We start from the raw sequence: 6,446 nt of genomic DNA, 5'->3' as shown, positions 1-6,446 counted from the left end.
ATGAGAGGTCTAGATTTTCCTCAATCTCTTTAACTGATAATACATGAGATGGGTCAGATCTGTACCTCCTTAACATGGATACATGGAAGACACTGTGTATCCTTTCTAGCTCCAGAGGTAATGCCAACCGATATGCCAAAGGACTCATTCTTTCCAGAACCTCATATGGTCCGATGAAACGAGGACTCAATTTCCCCTTTCTGCCAAATCTCATAATCCTTTTCCAAGGAAAAACTTTGAGGAATACCTTATCACCCACTGCATATTCAATATCTCTTCTCTTCAGATCAACATAGGACTTCTGACGGTCTGATGCAGCCTTGAGTTGATCTTGTAACACCTTCCCTGTAGCAATTCCGTACATTCTACTGTTCCGGTGATCGTTGTCGGTCCGGACAGCTACAACGTCTGGAAAAATATTTAAACTAAAGTGAAGAACTATAATTAACTCAAATATTAATAAGAAAAATTTAGAAAAAAATTTAGAAATAAAATACAACCAAGTTAAATGAGCCGGTGCCCAAGTGATGGGTAACCTAGTAGGAAGATGCGGTTCTCGCAACTAGGAGCCCTAGACCCTGGGAAAAATTCATAAAATAATTTTTGGGACTTCAGAGAAGGGTCATTGAGGTTCCTATGGCATTAGAATGCCAAGAAAATATTTAGAAAAATTTTTCAATCGGTACAGACAATTTTGGCCCGTTAAGCCAAACGGAGGGCATTTTGGTCATTTCGTCTTCAGAAATGATTTTTGGCCGACTTGTCCAGTTAAGCAAATAATTATTATGATCTAAAATATGAATAAATATTACTAAAAATTAAATTGAAAATGAGTAGAGAAGAGAAGAAAAGAAAATGAAAGAAAATGCTAATTATGACATCATATGATGTCATTTAAATTTCCTCCACCAATCACAATTTGTTAAACTCATTAAAAGAGATAAAAGAGACCAAAAAATTGAAAAAAAAAAATCTGCATCTTCAACCTTTGGGCAGCCAAAAACGTTGAGAGAGAGAGAGAGAAGAGGTTCCACCATTAAAGCTCCCTTAAGCTTCATTTCCCACTTCAATTCACCTTAAAACCTTATCCTCCCTTCACTAAAAATTATACCCACACCAAGGAGAAGTATTTAGCAGCCAAGAAAGAGTAAGAAAGTAAAGAAAAATTAAAGTCTTGGTTGGCTTGGATTTGAGCTACAAGAGGTTAGTGCCCTAAACAATTTCTTTTCTTTCTTTAATCTTGTAAGCATGCTAAATCAAGTAGAAATTGTGTGAAATTAAAAGAAAAACTTGAGTAAATGAAATCTCTAAATTTGACAGCCATGAGAAAGTTTAAGGATTGTTGGTTTTTGATGAAATTAAGTGGCTTAATTATGTTATTGATGAGTATAGATGATGGATAAAGTGATTTGGTATGAATTTGGTGTGTGTATGCCATGAGTTAGAAATTGGAGTTAGGGTTTGAGCATGAAATTGAGACTTTGATCATGTAATGATGAAAGTGAGTTTTAATAGTCAATTAGTGACCATTTGGTTATTGATAAACAAGAAATGAAGTGTGTTTAGTGATGGGATTTAGGTTTAGTGTGGCTGTCCTAGGTGACCTGCAGAATTGGACATGAGTCCAGTAGGTTTGGGCAGCCATAACTTGAATTGTAGAGGTTCAATTGGTGTTTGGCCAATTGTACATGAAACTAGACACATAATGGCAGAAATTTGGTGAAGAAACCATGCCCATAAGACCAAACGAAGTGGACCAAAAGTTTGCCCCAATCCGGGTGACCTGCAGTCTGTTTCTACAGAATGACCAAATAAACAGTATTTGGTCATTTGGCCATAACTCAGTGTAGAATGGTCCAATTAACCTGAAATTTTACCCACAACAAGCTGAGATATAGACCAACAACTTTCATGAAGAAATCTAACCCAAATTATGACCAGAACCTATCCAACAAGTGAGTTGAATTCACTATTTATTGCACTGTAGATATGGTCAGTCCAGAAAAATATCAATCGGGCCAGTTGTGGTTTTTAGACCATAACATGAGCTACAAAACTCCCAATTGGGTGATTCAAAAAACGAAATTCAACTAGACAAAATAAGGAACAACTTTCATGTTTATCATTTTTCCAAATTCCCAGTGAAACAGTAACTAATAGAATAGTAAACCCAAAGCTTGAAAATTGAAAATTCTGTCCAATTCACATTAAGCTTAGAGATGGTATTGGCAACCAATACCAACAAGTTTAAAATGCAAAATGTGGTATGTTGATGATATTTAAACTAATTTACCTATTGCCAATGCAAAATTCAACATTTTTGTTGACCAATAAAATGAATAGTAATCATAAAAATTCAATTTCAAAGAATTACATAAATGAAAAGTGTTAAATGCCCTAGTAGACCTAATGTGATTGGTTTGGATAGGTTGGCATGCCAATAGGATTCTGTTAGCAGTACTGCATATGACTTCATGCCATTCTGTATTTCATGGCTTTCCATGCCATTCTGTGACATAATAGCCTCTGGCTATGATATTGAGTTGTTATACTCGGGTTTAATCCCCGATAATTATTACAGCTTATTAGCTATTCTATTGCACACCGGGAGACACAATGTGACCGATGGTGTGATGGTCCGAGGTACTTAGTACTCAGTACCAGTTTACCCATTTATCCAGTCTAGTCAACTAGTATAGGTTACTCGGGCAATATTAATAAATCTTACCAAACTTTAATCGAATAATATTGCAATAAATATTTGAAATTAAGTCTACCAAAAAATGTAAACATACATTCTGCATACATGTTATTATTTTATTTTATTTTATTTTATATTGTCACCACCAAGCAGAATTGCTTAGGGCGTCGCTTTTGCCATGCGCAGGTACTGGAGACATAGCTGGGGAGTCCAACAGACCTCATACAGGGTGAGTTTTCAGATCTGCACTCAGAGTTCAAAATCACCTCACAAATTGCAGTGCATTGGTAGGACATTGGGCTACCTAAGTCTTTTGTATTTGTAAACTTTTGTTATGTATATTATAAACTCATGTAATCATACTTTTGCTGTAATTACCTATGAGCTGTATTCAGAAATAAATATGAGTATTTCTCCTTGAATTGGGTGTGATATGAGATGAATGTGAATTTTGAGATATTGAATTGATTTGAGAAATTGTTGAAAAATGTTGGTGGTTGACTGAGATTGAGATTATAATTATATTGGAAGTGTTTTTAAACAAGTTCAGAAGAACTGTTTTTCAATTTATAGCCGGCACTCTGCCGGATTTTCTATAAAATTTGCGGAAAAATTTAGATTTATCATAAATTATAAATAAATGAATAAAAAGAGATTAATTGAAATTGAAACATGAATTGGTGTTCCGACACACTGAGTGGCATAACTTGCTCGGCTACACTGTAGACGGGTAAGGAGTGTCACTTTTAGTGGTATCAGAGCACGGTTTAGGCGTTTCTGGGCCTAGATTGAGTCCATACCATGCATTGCATTTGTAAGAGTCGAGGTGACACTAATGCAGATCTGTTTGTCTTTTTTATTTTGATTAGTATATGGATCCCACATCTCAGAGGGCAGTTGAGGAGGAAGTGGAGAGTCATGCTCCACCTGCAGTAGTTGAGACTGGGGGTAGGGGAGAACCTGCTCCACCAGCTCCATCAGAGCTTGCTCAACCTCCACAAGCCGTGTTCCAGCAAATGGCCAAATTCTTCAAACAAATGGCTGGGATAATGCCACCACCACTACCACCTCCACAACCAAAATCACACCTGGAAAGATTGAAAAAATTTGGAGCAGTGGACTTCTTTGGCAAGAGAGAAGATGATTCTGTTGCAGCCGAAAATTAGTTGAACAGAATAGGCAGAGTTTTAAAACAACTCCACTGCATTCCTGAACAAAATCTAGAAGCTGTTGTATCTCTGTTGCAAGATGATGCATATGAATGGTGGGATACGGTGTCCAGTGAAGTATAGCCAGAAGTAGTACAGCCAGAAGTAATAACTTGGAACTTCTTCCTCTCAGAATTCAAGAAGAAATATGTGGGTAGTGTATACCTGGAAGAGAGAAGAAGAGAGTTTATTAATTTGAGGCGTGACTTGGTGTGATGGCAGAGTATGAAAAGGAATTTGTCAGACTGAGCCGCTACGGAAGGGAGATAGTCCCTAATGAAGCCGAAAGGTGTAAGAGATTTGAAGAGGGATTAAATGATAATATAAAGATCATGATCACTGCCTTGGAAATCACAGACTTCACCAAGTTAGTGGAAGCTGCAATAAAAGTTGAAAAAGTAAGAATAAGTAAGCAGACCAGAAGAGAGAGACAGCAGAAGAGGGGTCCGGGTCAGTCTAGCTCATCTCTTGCACCAGGAAAGAAGTTCAAAGGTCCACACTGTGAGTTCAGTCAACCACAAAGTCGTGGTCATACCCAAGGGCCGTGCCACAGTTCACCCCTAGGAGAGTCGGTCCACACCATCGGTGGGCGCTCTCGAGGATGGGGTTCAGGACCAGCCCGGCATCTTCTCGCATGTCCACATTGTGCGAAGTGGCATAAGGAGTGTTGGAGAGTGGCGGTGCTGCTAAGGTGTGGGTCGACAAAGCATCACCGAGGAACCGCCCACGCAAAACTACTACAATTTGCTCCAACACAAGCGACAGCACTGCTCTGCACCACAAAGAGGTAGGAAATCTGCAAATCTGAGGCGGTGGGACCATCATAGAGGCACATGTCGAGCCAGAGAGGCCTAAGGCGGACCACTGCGAGCCTATGCCATGAGAGCTCAGGAGGAGCAAGATGCCTCGGACGTCATCAGGGGTACGTTCTCCCTCTACAATACATCTGTGCATGCATTGGTGGATCCAGGATTCACTCATTCATACATCTGCATCAACCTACCCGTAAAAAGGGGGATACTAGTAGGGGAGAGTGACCAAGACATTCTGGTCACTAATCCATTGGGCCACAGTGTAGTGGTGAACAAAGTGTACAAGGGTTGCCCGTTAAGGATTCAGGGGTATGAATTCTCGGCAGATCTAATTGAATTGCCCTTCCACGAGTTTGACGTGATTTTGGGAATGGACTGGTTGTCACGTCATCAGGCAATAGTTGATTGTAAATTGAAGAGAATTTCTCTGAAAACTTCTGAGGGTAATGAGATCACTGTTGCGGGTGAAAGGACAGATTTCCTGTCCAATGTTATCTCAGCCACAGTTGCAAGAAGAATGATGAGAAAAGGCTATGAAGCTTACCTAGCACACGTGGTTGATACTAGGCAAGTTAAGCCAAACCTGAGTGATATACCCACAGTAAGAGACTTACCAGATGTATTTCTTGAAGAGTTGCCTGGTTTACCACCAGAACCCATTTCCATTGCTCCTTATAGGATGGCACCCACTGAACTGAGAGAGTTGAAAATCTAGTTATAGGTGTTGCTGGATAAAGGGTTCATACGCCCCATTGTGTCACCATGGGGAGCTCCAGTGCTCTTTGTAAAGAAGAAAGATGGGACTTTGAGGTTATGCATTGATTACCGACAGTTGAATAAAGTGACAGTGAAGAATAAGTATCCATTGCCTAGAATTGATGATCTGTTTGATCAGTTGAAGGGAGCAGGAGTATTTTCTAAAATTGATCTCAGATCAGGGTATCATCAGTTGAGGGTGAAGGATGCAGATGTGCCAAAGACTGCATTCAGGACCCGATATGGGCATTATGAGTTTCTGGTGATGCCCTTTAGCCTAACAAATGCACCAGCAGCATTCATGGACCTTATGAACCGTATCTTCCATCCATACCTAGATCGGTTCGTAGTGGTCTTTATTGATGATATTTTGGTGTATTCCAAGACTATGGAAGAACATGATAAACATTTGAGGATTGTTCTGCAAACCCTGAGAGAAAAGAAGCTGTATGCTAAGTTGTCCAAGTGTGACTTCTGGTTGAATGAGATTGCATTCCTTGGACACATAGTGTCAGCTGATGGGATTAGAGTGGATCCCAAGAAAATAGAAGCAGTGATGGAATGGAAGCCTCCCAGGAATACAACTAAGGTCAGAAGTTTCTTGGGGCTAGCTAGGTATTATAGAAGATTTGTGAAAGGATTTTCCTTAATAGCTGCTCCAATGACCAAGTTACACAAGAATGTCAGATTTGACTGGAATGACAAGTGTCAGACCAGTTTTGAGAAGTTGAAGGCTTTGTTGACAGAGGCACACCAGTGTTAACACAGCCAGTGTTAGGAAAGGACTTTGTGGTCTACAGTGATGCCTCTCATAATGGGTTAGGGTGTGTATTGATGCAAGAGGGGAAGGTGGTCACTTATGCTTCCAGGCAGCTAAGGCCACATGAACAGAATTACCCTACCCATGATCTAGAGCTTGCAGCAATTATCTTCTCACTGAAGATATGGAGGCACTACTTGTATGGTGAA

Source organism: Hevea brasiliensis, chromosome 10, assembly GCF_030052815.1.
Source record: "Hevea brasiliensis isolate MT/VB/25A 57/8 chromosome 10, ASM3005281v1, whole genome shotgun sequence".
Classification (NCBI taxonomy): domain Eukaryota; kingdom Viridiplantae; phylum Streptophyta; class Magnoliopsida; order Malpighiales; family Euphorbiaceae; genus Hevea; species Hevea brasiliensis.
The sequence above is the reverse complement of the archived record's forward strand: the minus strand, read 5'-3'. Positions refer to the sequence as shown.